This window comes from Hyla sarda, chromosome 2, assembly GCF_029499605.1.
Source record: "Hyla sarda isolate aHylSar1 chromosome 2, aHylSar1.hap1, whole genome shotgun sequence".
Taxonomy (NCBI): domain Eukaryota; kingdom Metazoa; phylum Chordata; class Amphibia; order Anura; family Hylidae; genus Hyla; species Hyla sarda.
Window position 1 is genome coordinate 419,763,245 of NC_079190.1, and position 22,233 is coordinate 419,785,477.

A 22,233-nucleotide genomic window follows, 5' to 3' on the forward strand; every position below is an offset into this window, starting at 1 on the left:
ACAGAATTTTTGCATAATTGCAGAAATTCCACAGTGTGAACATACTCTCAGGATCTGTTCATACCACTGTCATGGTTTAGAATAAAAAACACGATGGTAGTGCCAGATTAGTCAAACGATGGTCACTAATGGTGCCAACCAGACCACAGTGTCTGCCAGATTCTTTCAAGGTAGGATATATAGTGCTGCATCTAAGTTTGATGGAGTCTCTAATGACAGTGTGAATAAAGCCTAATCTTTTCTGATTGAATAGTTTTTTTAATCCAAATCCCACTGACTTCATTGAGAGATTGTGTCCAAAAATACATCATCATGGAGCAAATGAAGACTGACGCACAATGGCATTTCTTGGAGCACAACAGAGTTAAACCGAATCTATGGGCGGATCTGTCAAACTGGTTCTAGAAAGGGTCCTGTTTTATTACAGTAAATGTGAGGGTGCAAATGGGCTTTAAATGATTAAGAAAAAAAAACATACTTAGCTAATATACTGGTTCTTAAAGGGATTATCTAGGATTAGGAAAAACAGAACTGGGTTCTTTCATAAGCACAGCCACTCCTGAGTTTGTGCATGGTTATGCAGTTGAGCCCCATTAAAGCGAAGAAAGAATACCAAATACAGCCTGAGGATAGGTGTGGCGCTGTTTTGGGGAAAGAAATGGTTATGTTTTTCATTTCCTGTATAACTTGTGTAAAGTTAAAGGAGTACTCCTGCTCCGTTCTGCCCGGGCTGCAAAAAAAAAAAAAAAAAAATTAAAATAAACCATCACTCGCCTCCCTGGGTTCCCACGGAGCGCCACTACAGCTGATCGGTCCTCCGGTCCATCTTGTTCATACTTCCGTGTGAACGAAGCATCACATGCCGCTCAGCCCATTATGGGCCGAGGCAGAACATCGCGGCAGCCGGCGATAGGCTGAGCGCCATGTGACTCTTCGTTCACACGGAAGTATGAAGAAGATGGACCGGAGGACCGATCAGCTGTAGTGGCACTCCGCGGGAACCCAGGGAGGTGAGGGATGGTTTATTTTCATTTTTTGCAGCCCGGGCAGGATGGAGCAGGAGTAGTTTGCGCCAGAATACTCCTTTAAGATCCTATAGAATAGTGATCATATGGTAGTGTATGGCATAGGCTTCAAGGGCAGATCCCGCAACCATAATCTTCTGTGCAAAACAATCCATGGTCAGTATCTTTTTTATTTTTTTTTTTATTTTTTTTTTTTATAGGCGTTAAAGGGGTACTCCGCCGAAAAACATCTTGATGCTTCTGCGTTCGTAAAGTCACACCATTAAGTCATGCCTCCATTTATGTCTATGGGAGGGGGCATTACGGCTAGTACATAGCCGACACGCCTCCTCCCATAGACATGAATGGAGGGGGCATGGCAGCTGAAGTCGCCAATCATCTGGCAGAGTTTGCTCCATGCACAGATGACCGCGGGGTGCCGCACCGGAGATCGCAGGGGTCCCCAGAGGCGGAACCCCCACAATCAGACATCTTATATCCTATCCTTGGGATAGATGATAAGATGTTTTTTGTCAGAGTACCCCTTTAAGCACACATTAATTACGGAGACACAGCTTGTAGTTTAGAAGAGGAAAAACTATAATAGATGTGTTAATTTTATTTATTTATTTTTTTGCTTAGGGCCCTGCACAATCAAAAAGTCGCACAAAAAATAGGATTAGTCTCACATGCGACTTTTTTGCAATAATTTTAGGCAAAAAAAACCCTACTAAATGCTTTGATAAATGTGCTTCATAGCGTTTACAGTAACTGGTCTATAACACAATGAAGTATCCAGAATATTTGCAGCCGCTCGATGACAGCACAGCCTTGATGAAAGGGTCTATTATCCCCCAGGAGTCAGTACAGTACCCCCTAATAAGTCTGAGCTGTCAAATGACCGAAACAAACTTTTCAGTGGCCACTACATTACATAAATCCACTGTTTGGTTTGCTGATCATCAGCGCAAATATGTTAACAAACTGCCCATTGTCCACTGGCGGCATCCATTCTGTTCCCACAAAACCTACAGCGGAGGTTCCCATAGTTACCCCGCTTGACTATTTACCACCTAAGCGATCAAAGCCAGCATGCAGCACACACAATAAGCTCTGCCAGGCTTCCTACAGGGTAATGCCCAGCCACTAATTAACTAATATGCCTCTGCATATGGAGGCGCTGCCCACACTCCCCTCTCCAATAAACGTGTGTGTCGCCAGGGAGAGCTCTGCCAGCAATGGCTGATAATAGGAACATTAATCATACACATCTTCTATACAATCACTATTCATTCAGATGTTATGCTATTTACCGGAAAGACTGTCTTCCTTTAGACCCTAGATGTAGCGTGTTTACTGGAAACAAATATCTAAGGACGGGATGACACTAAATCAATATTTACTAAATCAATATTTACAAAATAACCCTGAGTCCCTCAAACAATGCAAGATCCAAATTCATAATATTTATACTTATAACAGTACATTTTAATGACATTGCATCAAACCGTCCTGCTATTACAGAAGCAGTAGGCTTATTTAGTTTAGGGTCTGGGTGACCACTAGGCACACGTATTCACCATATGGGGGTCACTGTTTATACTTAGTAAGCATTCACACACATGCAGCAAATGGTAAGGTGTTTATATGACGCTGGTAGTCTACACCCGAAGAAAGTGGTCTACAAACTGTGGGTCTCCAGCTGTTGCAAAGCTACAACACCCAGCAAGCCCGGACAGCCGTTGGCTGTCCGGGCGTGCTGGGTGTTGTAGTTTTGCAACAGCTGGAGGTCCACAGTTTGGAGACCGCTGCTCTAGGATCCCAACCAATGGCTGTCCGGCAATGCTAGGAGTTGTACCGATTGGAGACCACTGCCCTAGCCTCCCAACCTCTTGTCCCTGGCCAACAGCTGTCTGGGCGTTGTAGTTTTGCTGCAGCTGGCGGTCCACAGTTTAGAGACCGCTGCTCTAATATCCCAACCAACGACTGTCTGGGCATGCTAGGAGTTGTACCGATTGGAGACCACTGCCCTAGGCTCCCAACCTCTTGTCCCTGGCCAACAGCTGTCTAGGCATCCAGGGCGTTGTAGTTTTGCTACAGCTGGAGGTCCACAGTTTGGAGACCACTGCGCTAGGATCCCAACCAATGGCTGTCCGGGCATGCTGGGAGTTGTAGTTTTGCCACAGCTGAAGGTCCACCAAATGGAGACCACTGCCCTAGGATCCCAACTTGTTGTCCCCAGCCAACAACTTTCCAGCCATCCTGGGTGTTGTAGTTTTGCAACAGCTGGTGGTCCACCATTTGGAGACCACTGCCCTAGGATCCCAACCTGATGACGGGCTGTCCAGGCATGCTGGGAGTTGTGGTTTTGCAACAGCTGAAGGTCCACCCTATAGAGACCACTGCCCCAGACTCCCAACCTGTTGTCCCCAGGAGGTCCATCATGTCTTTACTTGCCCTGTCCTTGTGAATGATCACAATCTTGGGGTATTTTTGACAGAGAAGAGGGGTCGTTTAGCAGTACTATTCACAATACTCATACAAGGGATGGAGTACACATACAAAAATAACAAAACAGGAACATCTGACAATGAAGGCGACACAAGAGCTTACACTTCCATCACTGCATACTCTAGGACTGATGTGCATTCCCTACACTTGTAGCTGTTGCAAAACTACAACTCTCATCCTCTGCCCGGGCATGATGGGAGTTGTTGTTCTGTACCAGCCACAGTTCGAAAATACTACACCAAACTACATGCAAAAAGTAGCAAAAAAGGATCTTGACACCATCTAAAAGCACCTTCCTTTACATACATCACCCCCTCCCATCTCCTCCTTGACATTTGCCAGAAACAAATGGTTAAATAGGAGAAGCCATGTAAATTCTGCACATAGCCATTTACATAATGAAGGAGCAGCAGGGGACAGGCAGACAATGAATCCCCTCCGAGGAGTCTCCTGATCAGTACAAGTGGCAGAGAAGTTTACCCTGCTGCAGATCACGTGGGGGCAAGAGGTCCGCAGCAGCGGCGGCGGCACATGTGCCTCACCTGAGTCATGGTCAGCATCCCATAATCCATCCAGTCCGAGGTAATACAACAAGGTGCCAGTGTTTGGGGTGCAGTGCTGCCAGCGGTCAGGACTCACTCAGCAGCCGGCATCCATCCCACGGTTCTGCCGGGACAATACGAAGTTGTGCGCTGTGTCAGCCTATGAGAAGTGAGCGGGAGGCAGCCTCATGCCCAGCACTGTACAGGCTGCTGTGTGCTCTCCCGGAGCCAGCCGGACCAGCCGCGCCTCAGCCAATCAGCGCCGGGGGGCGGGGCTTGTCACACTGTGAGGGAGAGGATAGGGATTAGCGCGTGCTGAGAGGAGAGGCCGGGCCACCGGCTGAGCTGTGCGGGGCGTGAAGGGTTAATAGATACCAAATACCTATAGGAGAATGTGTCCCAGTGCAGTGTACCATGAGGGGGCACACCCAGATACCTGGACCCTTACCTGCCTCAGAGGTCACATGACTGCCTAATTCCTGTCAGACCCTCAGATTTGATGCCTTAAACCGGTGTTTCTCAACCAGGATGCCTCCGGCTGATACAAAACTACAACTCCCAGCATGCCCGGACAGCCGAAGGCTGTCCGGGCATACTGGGAGTTGTAGTTTTGCAACAGCCGGAGGCCCCGTGCTTGGGAAACATTGACTTAGGCTTTTAATGGGAACTGTCATAAAATTTTTTCGCTATTGCACTCCTTATGGTAAAAAAAATAAAAATAAAACTTTCTAATGTAATGTTTTCTATATTTTATTTGTGTTTAAAAAAAGCTGCCACTAGGTGTCCGAAGCACATTTTCCCCCATCTCTTACACAGACTTTGGACTCCTACTGGCCTGGCAGAAGTCCAAAATCAGGAAATGCAGTCTGGATTGCTGAGGAGGAGGGTGCAGCCTTAGCCAATCAGAGCTCATCACACACTGAACTGCTCTGGGCTGTGTGTAGCAGAGTGAGGGATGAAGTTTTCCCCTGTATGGCTTCAGATGGTGTCACGCCTTCCCAGTCTGTGAATCTGACTAAGGCTGGGTTCACACTACGTTTTGTCCCATACGGGAGCGCATACGGCAGGGGGGAGCTAAAAGCTCGCGCTCCCGTATGTCACCGTATGCGCTCCCGTATGTCATTCATTTCAATGAGCCGACCGGAGTGAAACGTTCGGTCCGGTCGGCTCATTTTTGCGCCGTATGCGCTTTTACAACCGGACCTAAAACTGTGGTCAACCATGGTTTGAGGTCCGGTTGTAAAAGCGCATACGGCGCAAAAATGAGCCGACCGGACCGAACGTTTCACTCCGGTCGGCTCATTGAAATGAATGACATACGGGAGCGCATACGGTGACATACGGGAGTGCGAGGTTTTAGCTCCCCCCTGCCGTATGCGCTCCCGTATGGGACAAAACGTAGTGTGAACCCAGCCTAAGACTGAGCAGAAGATACAGAGCAATGTCAAGGTAGAAAACTAACAAATAATAAAAATAAAGGCAGGGGGTGGTTTATCATGATGGGGCAGTGAACTGGGAGGATTATAAAATTTAACAAGATCATGGCAGGTACTCTCTAAAGGAGAATTATCATGTAGGACAACTTATCCCTATTCGAAGGATAGGTGAGAAGTGTCTGATCGTGGGGGTCTGACTGCTGGGACCCCCAGCGATTTCCTGCACGGCACGCAGGGCCGGCCTTAGGTGCTCAGGCGCCCTGTGCGAGCTAACCTGTGCAGTATAGTCCCACATTAGGAAGAAGCAGTTTCCCCACATTAGGAAGAAGCAGGTTCCCCACATTAGGTACAGTATAGCCCCACATTAGGAAGAAGCAGTTTCCCCACATTAGGTAGTAGCAGGTTCCCCACATTCGGTAGCATTGTCGTTCCCCCACCCCCCCCCCCCCTTCCCCCACCGACTCACACACAGACAGACAACCACACACACACACACACACAGACAGACAGACAACCACACATGCACACACACAGACAGACAACCACATAAGCACACACACACACAGACAACCACACATGCACACACACAGACAGACAGACAACCACATAAGCACACACACACACACAGACAGACAACCACACATACGCACACATACACACAGACAACCACACATGCACACACACAGACAGACAGACACCCACACATACACATAGACAACCTTACCTGACCTGCGCTTCTCTTCTCTCCGGCGGCGCCCTGACGAGTGACGTCACTGACGTCCTGTGCGGGTCTGCAGAAGGATGTCACATGTGCGACGTCCCTCTTCAGACTCGGGCCGCCAGCCAACCGGAGACGCCGAGGAGGTCGGGGTAAGTGAAGCCTTCCGGTGTAATGACGAAAACTGTGCCCTGAAGCGGAATGTGACCCTCCGCATAGGGACACAGTTGAGGGAGGATAGTGGGAATGTAATGAGAGGGAGCGGCCTGCAAAGCAGAAAACTGTGTCCCTGTGCGGAGGGTCACATTCCACTACAGGGCACAGTTTTCTTCATTACACCGCCATTTAGCGCTGCTTGCAAGAAGCAGGGCTAAATCCCGGGTGTCGGGCAATACAAATTATATATACTTGGTGCGAGCTGTGTCAGCCGCCCGGCGCCCCTGCTGCTATGGCGCCCTGTGCGGCCGCACAGCTCGCACACCCCTACGGCCGGCCCTGACGGCACGTGTTAACTCCCGCACGGAGCAGCGGCCGACACGCCCCCTCTCGGAGAGGAAGAGACACAGCGTTCGAGTATCTCCGGCTCTCTCATAGAGATACATGGAGCAGGCGTGACGGCCACCGCTTTGTGCAGGGGATCGACAAGCACCATTCCTAGTCCCGCTCTCACTTAGGCTGGTATACCACTGTTTTAGGTCCGGTCAGAAAACCAGATATGGGGCAAAAATGAGCCGACTGGAGTCACTATCTGACTCTGGTCGGCTCATTCAAATGAGAAGGGGGCTGGGTCCTGCTGGGATACGGCAGTGCCGGTTTTCACTCCCCCCCAGCCGGTCCCCGTATAGCCAAAATGTAGTGTGAACCCAGCCTTACTGGCCTGTGCTTCAGCTGTGACAAAGATGATGCTGCAGTTGGACATAATTATGTTCTGGATGATATGGGGACCCCTAGTGGTTTTATTTTATAAGCCATGATTTCTATAAATAGAAATGGAAAAGTTAAAGGGGTATTCTGGGCAAAAATGTTTTATCCCCTATCCAAAGGATAGGGGATAAGATGTCTGATTGCGGGGGGCCCACTGCTGGGACCCCCCGTGATCTCCCTGCAGCACCCGCATTCTATGCGGGAGCTGCCTCTCCAGTTTGGGAAACCTCCTGGTTCACGGGACTGGGGGCGTGACGTCAGGCCACACCCCCTCCATTCATGATAGGGGATAAAATGTTTTTGCCCGGAAAACCCCTTTAATGTTCGGCCCCCGTTTACACTACAGAGATCCGTGTTGATTCCGAATTGCACGACACGGCCGTTGATTTCAATGGGTCTTGTGGTTCTCAGTTCACACGTCTAAAGCTCTTTAATGGAATTTGGATTCCAGAAAAAGATTGGACATGTTCAATCCATCCAATTTGTCAAGAGGACAGGAGCAGATTTTTGTGGACATAAGCACAATTCTGGATCATTTCTGCTTCATGCAGGAGACTTCAGAACCACAGGACATTTTTCTTGCTGATTTTCCTCAGTGTGAATGGACTCTATCTGTACACCACCTGTTGGATCGTTAGTGGATCCAACATGTCACCCAGCCTGAGGTAGGTGAGTGTTTAGGGACCCATCCGATAAGAGACCACCTCCGCGTGGTGGATGGGGGGACACGTTTTGATCAAAAAGTGCGCTAAGAGCCTCCATTTTGTTGACCAAGTGTGCTGCTGCCATTTTCCTTTTTTTTGCATGTTTTGTACTTGCCACAGCAGCGTGCACCCGTGTATTGGGTTTAGGTGCTGGCTACATTTTCATTTTTTTTGTTTTGTTTGCTGTACACCACCTGTGCTACTTTCTCAGCAGAGCTGAGTGGGGACGAGACAAACATGCACAGTGCTTGGCTCACTGCTTCTGCCCATTTTAGCAATTGGTGAGGGACTCAGTACCTGGACCCCCACCCATTAAAACTTCTAACATGTAGCTAGAAAGCTGAGAAGTTTTTCTATCACAGCAGGTCACAGGAGTAAAATATTGTGCGATCTCAACTTTCACATGCCAGAGCAACATGTTAAAGGTAGTTCCAAATGGCAGTAATGCTTTCAGACTGGGGTAATTAGTAATTCCCCCTATAAGTGCTGTGTGTATACATCAGATTGCAATTTTGTAGGTATTCTGACATACGATGGTGATGTAGCTCCAAAGCCAATCATATTGACAACCAGAAACATCTTGTAGGCATTTAAACAAATTATATTAACAGGAACAAATATCTATCTATCTATAATCTATCTCATCATTCTGTTTAGAGATGAGCGAACTTACAGTAAATTTGATTCGTCACAAACTTCTCGGCTCGGCAGTTGATGACTTATCCTGCATAAATGAGTTCAGCTTTAAGGTGCTCCGGTGGGCTGGAAAAGGTGGATACAGTCCTAGGGAAGAGTCTCCTAGGAATGTATCCACCTTTTCCAGCCCACGGGAGCACCTGAAAGCTGAACTAATTTATGCAGGAAAAGTCATCAACTGCTGAGCCGAGAAGTTCGTGACGAATCAAATTTACTGTAAGTTCGCTCATCTCTAATTCTGTTATCTATTGTGTGACAGTGTGGCAAGGAAAGGGTGCATTTCCCACACTGATCCTGCAGAAATCAATCCTGCAGAAATCTCCACCTGTGGACTAATCAATGAGGCAGCAGAAAGGGGAAGGGTCCTTAAAAGCAAGAGACACAGAATAATCTGGGCTCTCCCCTAGACAGAAGTGGCTGTTAGAGGGAGGAGACACCGTGTCCAGTGCCAGGCGGGCACAGCAAGGGCTGCTGAGGACACAAGCGTGGACTCCCGGAGTAAGAGACGCGGCTCCTGTAACATATAGCAGGTGGCTGAATGAATGGGATTTTATGTTCAAATGTGAACTGTGTCTTATAAGGCTGCAGGACTTATTGTGTTTAAACTGGCAGGGAAAACCCCATCAGTTATTAGTCAGGGCATGCTACATGTGTAGTGAGTGGCTAGACGGCCTAGGAGTTATTTTTTATGTTTTTTTTATTTTGTTTATCCTGCACCCCGTTTAGTAAACCTGGCGAGGAGCCAGAACTGCAGAAAGGACTCGCTGTTTGCCGGTTAATTGTGGAAAAAACGTGTCCTTTGGCTACGGCAAAGGACGATCCCAGAGTGAAACCCTTTACAATTGCTCTATCATCTGTCAGTCTGTCCACCTATCTATCTCGTATCTATCTATCTATCTCGTATCTATCTATCTACATATCTTTCCAACCGTCCCAGATCCGGCGGGACATTCCCGTTTTTGGAGTGATGTCCCGCCGTCCTGGAAAGGCCCGCACATTCCGCATTTAACTGTAAATGCCTCTTATGAGGCATCTACAGTTAAATGTGCCACTCGGTGAAAAGTTTGACAAGGTGAGGAGCCATTGGAAAGAAGAGAAGAAGGGGCCACGCTGAGCTGCAGGAGCTGATAGAGGACAACAGCCGCAAGAGCCAACAGTCAAGAAACCCAGCCGTAGAGGGGGAGGGGGGATTGGGGGGGGGGGGGCTGCTGCCACTATGTGGGAAACCCTGGCTAATATGGGGGACCTCTGCCTACTATAGGGGAACTGCTACTGCCTAATATGGAGGACCTTTGCCTACTATAGGGGAACTGCTGCTGCCTATTATAGGGGACCTCTGCCTACTATGGGGGAACTGCTGCTGCCTATTATGGGTGAACTCTGCCTACTATAGGGGAACTGCTGCTGCCTATTATGGGGGCCTCTTCCTACTATGGGGGAAACTCTGCTGCTGCCTGCTATGGGGGAAACTCTGCTGCCGGCTACTATGGGGGAACTGCTGCTAAAATGGGGAAACTGCTGCTACAATGGGGGGGGGGGGGGGTGTACTGCTGCCACTATGTGGGAAACTCTGCCTACTATGGGGGAACTGCTGCTGCCTATTATGGGGGACCTTTGCCTACTAAGGGGGAACTCTTGCTGCCTATTATGGGGGACCTGCTATCTGGGGGATTTACCTACTGAGACAGCTCTCTCTGGGGGGCCTACCTACCCCACCTATGTGATAACTACCTGAAGGGACATGTGTACTTACTGGATCGATCTAACTATGCAATGGTAGGGACTTTCTAACTAAGGGGGGCATTGTATCAGTTTGGGGCATTATAGTTGTTGAAAAAGTGCGGAAATGAAAATATATTTTTCCCGCCATGTGCTCCAGAGAGGAGTTGTAGCCGGAAGAAATCATAATGGCGTCTGAGCTGGAGAAGAAAAAGGAAAGGAAGGATGCTAATGAGAGAAGACGTCACTTGATATAACTGTAATCACTTATGTGGTCTGTAGTGGTAATGATGGGGGTTGTTGTCAGTCGTTAGGGCGTGGTTAGGGGTAGGGTAATGGGTGCAGTTAGGGGAGTGGCTTGTCCCTCTAGGCGCTCAATTATAGTTGGGAGCTATGTGTGTATATATATATATATATATATATAATCTCAATGGGGGACATGTATCATTATTTGTGTATGGTAGAAGCAGTTCACCCCTTTCTAAATTATGTGCAGATGCGCTAAATTTATCAATCAAGTGCAATGAGTTTTATAAATTGCGGGCAAATATAGTAATCTCCTCTTACCTCCACTCTTTGAAAAATGAAATCGATTATTTAGAGCATCTTGCTATGTGCAGTCCATGATGACTTATATTTGCATAAAAAATATGGTCATTGCGCAAGATTTCTGCAGGTAATTGAAATGTACGCAGTTAATAAATTTGTGCGTATTAAGTATGTCACTCCAAGATACACCGAAACCTACACATCTGGAGGAAATGCTCCACAAGAATGTACGAAAAAAAAGGCGCAAAAAACAGCTTCCGCAAAATTTTGCACAGAAATTTTAACACAAAACAGGGGTAAAATCTTTGATACATGTCCCCCAATGTGTGTGTGTGTGTGTGTGTGTGTTCCAGCATCAGGTCCAAATGGCTAAAGATATTAACATGAAACTTGGCACACATGTTACTTTTTTTTATTTTTTTAAAGAGCCGAGGCAAGTGCTCTCTATCACCCAAAGTGCAAGAAAAAGTGCAAACGTGTCACACTAAAAATAACGTGGACAAAGGATGCAGTCTATCGCTAACCCCTTCTCCAACAGGAGAGAGGCCTTCCAACAAACCTACCCTTCACCTCCGGGCCAAAAAGCACCTGCAAGGATCCAGGTTCGATGCCCCTTTTCACCGAAGCTACTAAGGGGCCTCAAATGCACCTGGCTTCAACCTAGGCGTTAACCAAGGTATCAGCCGAGGAGCTGTTTACTAATGGCATCTCGACTGAAGCCAAGATAACCAGGGGTTGCAGGGAGGGTAGGAACCAAAAGGCCACACACACCTCCCCTAGACCACCGGGAGGGACACACAGAAGGGCTACCCCATCCTGACAAATCCTGTGTACAAACAAAACAAGCAAAGTGGCACAGTGACATTCAAAAATAATAAGTAAGTGAATGGGTGCAGATATACTGCCCGGTCATCCGTCCGGATCTATAAAAATTTCCCTGATCCTAGCCAGAAGGCTGGGATACAAAGGGTGAGTGCCAAAGGTGAAGAGTATATGGTGCAGTGCGTTCACTCAGTGAGCTATCACACCCAGTGAGTTTCGGCACCTCAGGGTGACCACTCTCCGAGGCACAAAAGTACCTCGGCTCTACACCCCCCAACCTCATGGCGAGACCCGGAGGAAACAGGTCACATCAGGGCAGCTGTTCAGCTGGTGGTGTGGCACCAGCACCGGAACGCCACGGTACACCTGCCCCCTCCATGCAGCACCCATCCCAACCAGCCCCACACCGGCTTGACTCTCCACCGGCATTAAACTGTTAAGAACAGATACTACACTTGATCTTAGCGAAATGGCCGAGAAGGCACACGTTACTTAAATGTCAACAACAAACATAGGATAGGTGATTTAACCCTTACTCACCCCCATTTGGCAGGGTCGGGGTTTTTGTTTAAGTTCCCATACAAGTCTATGGGAAATATATGTTACTGCATAGCTTCCAAACGGCTGGAGATATTTTGATAATACTTAGTCACATGTTACTTTTATGTCCACTTAAAATATAGGATAGTTAATTTAACGCTTAACTACCCCCATTTGTGAGGGTTGGGGTTTTTGTTTAAAGTCCCATGCAAATCAATGGGAAATGTATGTTCCCACATAACTTCCGTAGGGCTGGAGATATTTCAATAATCCCTGGTACACATATTACTTTTATGTCAAATAAAAATATATGATAGTTAAATTAACCCTTACATACACCCTTATATAAAAGATGGGTTTTTGTTTCAAGTCCCATGCAAGTACATTGGACTTCCAGTACCGTACTCCACAAGCTCTGCTCTGCATCTCTTGGTGAATGTGCCAGTCTGGCTTGCAAGCCACACCCCATCTCACAAAGACACACCTACTGTTTAAGCCCCACACCTTTTATTATCAACCCTTTTTGTGCATCGGTCTGGCTTGCAAATCACGCCCAGTCCAACAAAACACGTCCCCTTCTATTTTCAGCTTACAATATCACAAATCAGTCCCACCTGTGGACAGGATATAAGGATGGGAGATGAGGTCGGGATATGAGGATGGGATATGAGTTCAAGATAGGAGGACGGGAAATAAGCTTGAGATAGGAGGTCGGGATAGGAGCACAGGATAGGAGGACGGGATAGGAGGTCAGGATATGAGGATGGGATATGAGGTTGGGATAGGAGGTCGGGATAGGAAGTCGAAATATGAGGTTGGGATATGAGGACAGGATATGAGGTCGAGATAGGAGGACAGGATAGGAGGTAGGGATATGAGGTCGAGATAGGAGGTTGAGATATGAGTACGGGATAGAAGGATGGGATATGAGGTGAGATATGATGACGGGATGTGAGGACAGGATATGAGGTCGGGATATGAGGACGGGATATGAGGTTGGCATATGAGGACGGGATATGGAGTTGTGATATGACAACAATATATGGGGATGGGATATGAAGTCAAAAGCTTCCTCCTTTGTTGATTTTCCTCCCAAACAAGGATTAAGAAGGAAAAACCGAGCAACGCCGGGTACTCAGCTTGTCTATCTATAAAGTAAACAGGATGCAGCACACCAACGAGATGCAATTCAGTTGATATTTATTCCATGATGTACACATGCTGCATCCTATTTACTTTATAGATTAGAGGACCAGTGGACCGCGGTACCGTTTATGCCTGCACCCCTTTCTTGCATTCAACTGTCTGGATGTGCTGCTTAAATATGTCTATCTATGTCTATCTATCTATTTGTATATCTATCTATATCTATCTATCTGTCTGTCTATCTTTCTATGTCATATCTATCTATCCTTGTTTAGCATGTGGACAGTCATCAACCACATTTTTTCACACACAATATAATCTATATATACATGACATTTTTAAAATTATGCTGTATAAATGTTTTACAATGTATAACCAGTATCTAACCATTATATAGTGACTACTAGTGATTATTATTCACATGGTTTTTGTTATGTTTAGCGCATACTCTACACAATGCACAGACGTGGAGCTCTCTATAGTCTACACCCAACCCCCTCCCTTCTCAAGTAATTCAATTATGCAAATATGAGAATAAAGGGATTGAGATATGTGAGGCTGTTATCAGGAATCACCTCCCCCACTTATCTGTACAGCTGGAAAGGTCCAGGTTATCTCCTCGGCCACTTCACCATGAGAGCTGATTGTATTATCCGTCCTCAGTGACTAGGGCTCTGTCCTGGACACACAGTTCTATGGGGGCATAAAGCTGTGCAGTTATCACGATTTATATGTGTAAGGGCATAAGCAAAGTCTAATGGGCCCTGGGGCAAAAGTTCAGTTTGGGCCCATTGATGTAGCACAAGAAGCCAGAAGTGTTGCTAGGGTCTTAAATGGTCAAAAGCACAACCCCCAAAACATAAGAAAGCAGACTTGGATACAGCAGCTCAGCTCTGTGCATGGCAGTATACCTCTAAGGGCCTGTTCACATCTTCTTTTACATTCACATATAATATGTGTCCATAGCAGTCCATTACCAAAGGCTAAAAGAGTGTTCGGCTGGCTGGTATGGTGCCCAAACAGAAGTGGCATCAAACATACATACATGATTTATTTTGAAATGCCCTGTGACAGGCGGCAGACCATTAAGGAAATAAACATTCTCCTAGCAGCCCAGTCAAAGTGGTGGTCATGAAAACATGGTCATTTTTTTGTGGTGTCCCGGTACCGTATTGCATACCGTACCTAGTATAGAGGTCCCCAAAGTCAGAGTAACTACGTTCAGGTAGGGTTCCTCAGGTGGGACAGCCCCTAGTCGCCTCTCCTAAAGTCTATCTCTAATGTTAATATATATGTAGATATTTAATAAATATATATATATATATATATTCTATAGTAATGTATAGTACTTACCTTGTTCAGCGTGGCAGAACCTTCGGTCATGTGACCATGCTAGTAACCTCTATGGTGGTATGTTGTAGGACCTTGGGTCACGTGTTACCCACATATCTCTGTAATGGTGATTGACATCAGTATGGACCAATTAGCATTAGTCCAGCCCCTGCCCATATAAGGGAGCTGCGTCCAATTATCTCTCTCTTGGGTTGCTGCTCTCGTGGATGCCAGACTAACAGGACGGTGCTACGCAACTTTCAAAGACACGCTAGGCCTCAAAAACCTGCCGGCCTCAGCAGAACCAAAACCGTGAGTTCAAATCTAAATCCCTGCTAATGCTAGCGTGACTACTGGACCACAACTAAACCCTTAAATTCAGTTGAGCAACGCATAGCACTAAAAGACTCTTAATGCTAAAGTCCCAACCTTTGTCAATCTCCAAGGAAAGCTGTTATGCTCAGAGACTGTTGTATTATTCAAGCTTGCAGAAAACCTTCAGTAAAAGTTAATGCTGTTACAGAAATTCTCCGGTTGTGGACAATCTATCCTTCTTATCTACCTCCCATCGCTCTTGGGAAGGGTGGCGGTAGGAAAAGCCTTATTGAGGAACCCACACCCTGACATCACTAATAGCAAGGGTTAACAAGCACCCTTTAATTACTGCACAGCTACACTCCCCATACCCTACACCCCCCAGGCTATCACATTTTCATGACACAGACGCAACAATCACAGGCTCCCTCATTACACTGAACCTTAAATAGCTATCTTCTGAAGGTTTATTCCTCATTAGCCCATACACATGAATGCTCAGTTTGGCCGAGCATTCATGTGTTTGCAAAAGGGAGAGGAGAGGTAGGCACTGCCAAGTTGTCAGTTTTATAAAATCCTTCCCTGGCTAGTCTAGCACCACTGGCCAGGTGCAGTACAGTATGTGTCAGGATCCGGGTTGGCGGAGGGTGAGGACACTGGAAGTGGATCCTCTGTACCAGAGAGGTGATGGCGTGGGCCGTACCGGGGGAACAGAGTCTAAGGGGTTACTGGTATTCACCAGAGTCCGCCGCAAAGCGGGATGGACTTGCTGCGGCAGGTAACCCCCAGGTCGTTCCTCCCAGTAGCGACTCAACCTCTCTGGCGGCTGAGATGGCGCGGTACAAAAGGACAAGGCAAGGCAAGGTCAGACGTAGCAGAAAGGTCAGGGCAGGCGGCAAGGTTCGTAGTCAGGGGCAACAGCAGAGATTCTGGAAACACAGGCAAGGACACACTGGAACGCTTTCACTAGGCACTAGGCAACAAGATCCGGCAAGGACAGGAAGGGGAAGTGATGTTTTATAGGGGAAACAGTGATTGGACTAGATTGGGCCAGGCACCAATTAGTGGTGCACTGGCCCTTTAAATTTCAGAGAGCCGGCGCACGCGCGCCCTAGAGAGCGGGGCCGCGCGCGCCGGGCAGGGACAGAGGAAGGACGGAGCGGGTGAGAAGGGACATGGGATGCGATCCGTGAACGGGCACGTCCTGTCCCGCGGATCGCATCCCCTCCGGTGACAGGGTAGCAGCGCTCTCGGTCAGCAGCGCCGGCCGGAGCGCTGCAAGCAGAGTAATGCCGCAAGCATTATGAAGTCCGCTCTGGTAACCTGCATCCATTAAAGGGGTATTCCAGTGGAAATATATATATTTTATTTATTTTTTTTTTTTCAAATCAACTGGTGCCAGAAAGTTAAATAGATTTGTAAATTACTTCTATTTTAAAATGTTAATCCTTCCAGTATTTATCAGCTGCTGTATGCTACAAAGGGAGTATTTTTTTTTTTTTCTGTATGACCACAGTACTCTCTGCTGATACATCTGTCCATGTCAGGAACTGTCTGGACCAGGAGAGGTTTGCTATGGGGTTTGCTTCTACTCTGGCCAATTGATTTGAATAAAAAAAATGTTTTCCTCCGGAGTACCCGTTATACTACACCTGGCCTCAAGTCGGTTCGATCAATTCTATATATTGTATATACAACATATTGATGACAGCAAAATGCAGGGGGAAATACCCCCTTGTCTATTGTTTTAAAACAATAAGCCATCTAAGATTTTCATCTGCCCGTGACTGCTTCCTATTATTTAGTGAGATTATCCAATCTTCTGCTGCATTAGCTAAGGTTCACCTCTACTTGAGTGCATCTCCGTGTCCCATTCCGGACTATGACTGGATATGGACTGCCACTATGATAATCTTTTCATGCAACAACACTAGGTAAAGGATTTGAGGGGTACTGGTTGACAGTAAGCTAAACTTTAGTGATCAGTGCCAGGCAGCTGCAGCCAAGGCTAATAAAGTCATGGGATGTATCAAGAGAGGCATAGAGGCTTGTGATAAGAACATAGTTTTACCTCTGTAAATATCTCTAGTCAGACCACATATGGAGTATTGTGTCCAGTTTTGGGTGCCTGTGTATAGGATGGACATGGCTGAACTGGAGACAAAGATAATTGGTGGTATGGGAGGATTACAGGACCAAGACAGGTTATGAAGCTTTGAGGTTATTGGGTTTGGAGAGAAAAATGTCTTAGGGGCGATCTGATCACAATGTACAAATATATGTTTCTAGTGATCTTTTTATACTTAGGCCGGTAACCATGACAAGGGGGCATCTTCTATGTCTAGAGGAAAGAAGGTTTCACCATCATCACAGACAGAGCTTCTTTACTGTAAGAGCAGTGAGACTATGGAACTCTCTGCCACGTGATGTTGTGATGTCTGACTCACTTAACAAGTTCAAGGGGGTGGGGGGGCTGGATGTTTTTCTGGAAAAATATAATATGGATATGGTTATAGATACTAGATTTATGTGGATAGAATGTTCCAGGGCTTTATTCTGATCACCATATTGGAGTTGGGAAGGATTTTTTCCTCTCATGGGGCACTTGGCATCAGCCTCATGGTTTCTATTTTTTATTTTGCCTTCCTCTTTACTCAGAACAGGCCTCGCCATGGTCGACCAAAGAAGTTAGGTGCACACGCTCATCATTCTTATCCAGAGGTTGTCTTTGGGAAGTAGACTTATGAGTGCTGCCAGCATTGCTGCAGAGGTTGAAGGGGTGGAGACCTAGCCTTTTAGTGCGCAGACCATAGGCCGCATGCTACATCGCATATTACATCATGGCTGTGATCACAAAAAGAAGCCTTTTCTAAAGGTAAGGCACAAGAAATCTTGCAAACAGTTTGCTGAAGACAAATAGACTAAGGACATGCATTACTGGAGCTAAGTCCTGAGGTTTGATAAGACCAAGTGAAGTTATTTGGTTCACATGGTGTCAAGCATGTGTGGTGGAATCTAGGTAAGGAGTACAAAGACAAGTATGTCTTGCCTACAGTCAAGCATGGTGTTAGAAGTGTCATTGTCTGGGCCTGCTAGAGTGCTGAAACCATGACTGTAAACATTTATTGGGACATACGGAAGCCGAGCATGATCCCCCTCCCTTCAGAGACTAGGCTTCAGGGCAGTATTCCAACATGATAATGACCCAAAACACACCTCCAAGATGACCACTGCCTTGCTAAAGAAGCTGAAGGTAAAGGTGATGGACTGGCCTAAGCATGTCTCCAGACCTAAACCCTATTAAGCATCTGTGGGGCATCCCCACGGAAGGTGGGGGGAGCGCAAGGTCTCTAACATTTACCAGCTCTGTGATGTCATCATATAGGAGTGGAAGAGGACTCTAGTGGCAACCTGTGAAGCTCTGGTGAACTCCATGCCCAAGGAGTTTAAAGAAGTATCATATAAGAAAACATATCCCCTATCCAAAGATTAGGGGATAAGTTTTGGATCGTGAGGGGTCTGAGCGCTGTGCTCCCCGCAATCTCCGGTTTGGAGCCCCTGCTCTCTTTCACAGTGGTGTTTCACATCTCCCACCTGAAGCAGGGGCCACCACACACCCGCTATATAGTTCCATGGGAGAGGTGAAGATTGCCAAACGGCTCTCCCAGGGAGCTGTATGGAGGGGGCATGATGGCCCCCGCTTTGGGCGGGGGTCGTGATGTGCCGCTGTGAAGGAGGGCAGGGGCTCCAAACAGGAGGTTACGTGGGCCCCAGCGCTTGGACCCCCGTGATCTAAAACTTTCCCCCTACCCTTCGGATAGGAGATAAGTTTTCTTTCATGATACTTTCCCTCTAAGGCAGTGCTGGAAAATAATGGTAGCCACACAAAATATTGACACCTTGGGCCAAATTAGAAAATTTCCACTTAGGGGTATACACACTTTTGTTGCCAAGGTTTAGACATTAATGGTTGTGTGTTGATTAATTTTGAGTGGACACAACACTAAACATTGTTATACAGGTTGTGCACTCACTACTTTACATTGAAACAGAGTGTCATTTCTTCAGTGTTGTCTTATGAAAATAAATAATAAAATTGTCACAGCGAGCGCTCCGGTCTACACCTCCGGACCGGAGCGCCCGCTGCCTCTGCCCTCTGCTCCTGGGTTCCGGCGTCTCCCGGTCAGACGCACTGTCCGGGAGCACGGGCCCCACAGTGGCAGAAACGCGGCTGACGTGGCGGCTGGTCCCCGCTCACGCACCGCGTCCCTGTTCGGCCTACCTTCTTCCCGCACGGCTCTCGGCTCCTCTGCATCCCGGTGCGCGCGGCCCCGCTCTCTAGGGCGCGCATGCGCCGACTTCAGTAAATTTAAAGGGCCAGCGCTCCGGTAATTGGTGCGCTGGTTCCTCACCTCCCACTGTCCTTCCCAATAAAATGCACCTGCCCCTTCCTGCCCTTGCCGGATCTTTGTGTCTTGTTCCTCAGAGAAAGCGTTTCCTACTGTGATAGTTGCCTTGCCCGATGACGAACCCATTGCTACCGTATACTCGCCTGTGAACCCTTGCCGCCTGCCCTGACCTCTGCTACGTCCGACTACGCTCTTGCCTGCTTTCTGTGTACCACGCTATCAGCTGCCAGAGAGGTCGAGTTGTTACTGGGGGATACGACCTGATAGTTACCGCCGCAGCAAATCCATCCCGCTTTGTGGCGGGCTCCGGTGAAGACCCGTAACTGCTTAGTACCGGTCCTCCAGTACAACCCGTGCTATCGCCTATCCGGTCCAGAGGATCCACTACCTGTCCTGCCGGTACGTGACAAAAATATTTACAAAAATGTGAAGGATGTACTCATTTGATACATGGCAAGCCTGCAAGACCTGGACTTAGTCTATGAAGTGCCACACAGATTAAGACTATTCATATGTTGATTTTCTTGCCATATCTTTTGTTGTATATTTTTGTTTATTATAAAAAATGTCAATAAAAATTAACAGTTGAAAAAAAAATAGACTTCATATGTCATAAATGCTATCTAATAGGACATATTAATAGAGGTTGACAAGTTAAGACTTCTTTCATGCTGATGGAAACTAAGAAATTAATTTTCTTTTTTATTATTATTTTTTTTTTTTTTTGCTAAAACAGAAACTATTATATTCAGAAAAAATATGTTTTTTGTATTACCTCCAGCAGCACGTGTAGATTTTTTATTCATTTTACACATAAGATTTTATGTTACTTTTTCATTGGTTAATATAACATGTTAAGTTAAACCACTTAATCTGAGACTAAACATCTAGCCTAGCATTATACATACATTAAGTGATATTAAATAAATCATGTCATTCTTGGCTCACATGTCTTGTGTATACATTATGGGTGTTCTTTGTTCTGTGTATTCAAGAATAAAATATAAGCATTTTCCGTGTGAAATATTTGGCAAAGTGCTATAGTTTCCTTTTTGTAACATTTAATATTTATAACATTACAGAAAACCCAAATCAATTTAGCAGCTTTACACTGGTATGTGTGGGTATAGATTCTAAGTATTTTTTTTTCCCAATATTAACTTTAATAAACTTTTTACACCTTTTTATGTTTTGAAAGTATAGCTTTACCTTTTGCGAGTCTACATTTTATATTCATGACATGGGGAGCCTACACTTTAACTACATTCTTGTTAGGCTTCATTCACACCACGATTAGTGCCTCCATGGTACAGATACGATTTCAAAAGCTCAAATCGGCTGCAATTGTATCTGCACAGACACTTTCATTACTTTGGCCAGTGCGGACCCAATCATAGTCAGCTAGTAACTACGTTTGGGTCCTTTTCCAAGCACCTTCAACTTTGTACTCGGAATGAATAACTTGGTCAATCATGATTTTCTGTCCAAGTGTTAAGTCGGGAGCACTCAGATAAGGACCTGAACATATTCACTAGCTGTCTATGACTGGATCCGTGCAGACAAGAGTAGTGAATGCGTCTGTGTCTGCAGCTGATACGATTGCAGCTGATTTGAGCTTTAGAAATCATATCTTTTGTAACATATGTTTGCATGTAGTTTTGGATACTTCTATAATAATTTATATTATTATATTCACAGATTACTTTCCTTCGGAACCTCCATCCTGTGTTGCTGCATGAACATTATGGTGTTTGGCCTATACCCCCCTCCAATTTAATTTAGCACATATGAAGTTGTATGTGGGTAAAAACACCTTTGTCATCAAATATAACTCATGTAAAGGACTAGATTGTTATCAATCCACCTAAAGAGTAATCAAGAATATACAGTAAACGTCCATTTATTACTGTGTTGTTTTAGTTGTCTAAGAATTGTGTGTATACCACTACCAGCCTCAGCTGAACTTTGACTTTTGAACTTTGAGTGATTGGCAATTTCTATTAGCATTTGATTGTTAGCTGTTTCTTACCAGAATAGCAAAATTGTCTGGACACGATACAAGTTTTTTCATCTATATATATAAAACTCAACGTGTGTGTGTGTGTGTGTGTATGTTCCAGCATCACGTCCAAACGGCTAAAGATATTAACATGAAACTTGGCACACATGTTACTTATATGTCAGCAACAAACATAGGATAGGTGATTTAACCCTTACCCAACCCGATTTGTCATGGGCGGGGTTTATGTTTAAAGTCCCATACAAGTCAATGGGAAATATATGTTACTGCATAACTTCCAAACGGCTGGAGATATTTCGATAATACTTGGTCACATGTTACTTATATGTCCACTTAAAATATAGGATAGTTAATTTAACCCTTAACTACCCCCATTTGTGAGGGTCAGGGCTTTTGTTTAAAGTCCCATGCAAATCAATGGGAAATGTATATTCCCACATAACTTCCGTACAGCTGGAGATATTTCAATACCTGGTACACATATTACAGGTCGGGATAGGAGGACGGGATAGGAGGATGGGATAGGAGGTCGGGATAGGAGGTCGCGATAGGAGGACGGGATAGGAGGTTGGGATAGATGGACTGGATAGGAGGACGGGATTGGAGGTCGGGAGAGGAGGATGGGATAGGAGGTCGAGATAAGAATAGGAGGACGGGATCGGAGGTAAGGATAGGAGAACGGCATAGAAGGTCGAGATAGGAGTTCGAGATAGGATGTCAAAATAGGAGGACAGGATAGGAGATCAGGATAGGAGGTCGAGATAGGAGGTCGAGATAGGAGGATGGGATAGGAGGTCGGGATAGGAGGTCGGGATAGGAGGACGGGATAGGGGGTTGGGATATGAC

General features: G+C 46.2%; 1 protein-coding gene and 1 pseudogene across 4 annotated transcripts in view; both read right to left on the bottom strand.

Moving 5' to 3' along the window:
• MID1 (midline 1) overlaps positions 1-22,233 on the bottom strand; it is a 465,347-nt gene that overhangs the window by 175,556 nt on the left and 267,558 nt on the right. Inside the window, exon 1 of one of the 4 annotated variants that reach the window (XM_056558887.1) lies at positions 4,058-4,269. The exons of the other annotated variants lie outside the window; for them this stretch is intronic. The gene's annotated coding sequence lies outside the window, so the exon portion shown is untranslated. Of the gene's footprint in view, positions 1-4,057; positions 4,270-22,233 lie in introns of those variants that run through there. 4 annotated transcript variants of the gene reach the window in all.
• Positions 12,031-12,110, bottom strand: LOC130360019 (U2 spliceosomal RNA; annotated as a pseudogene).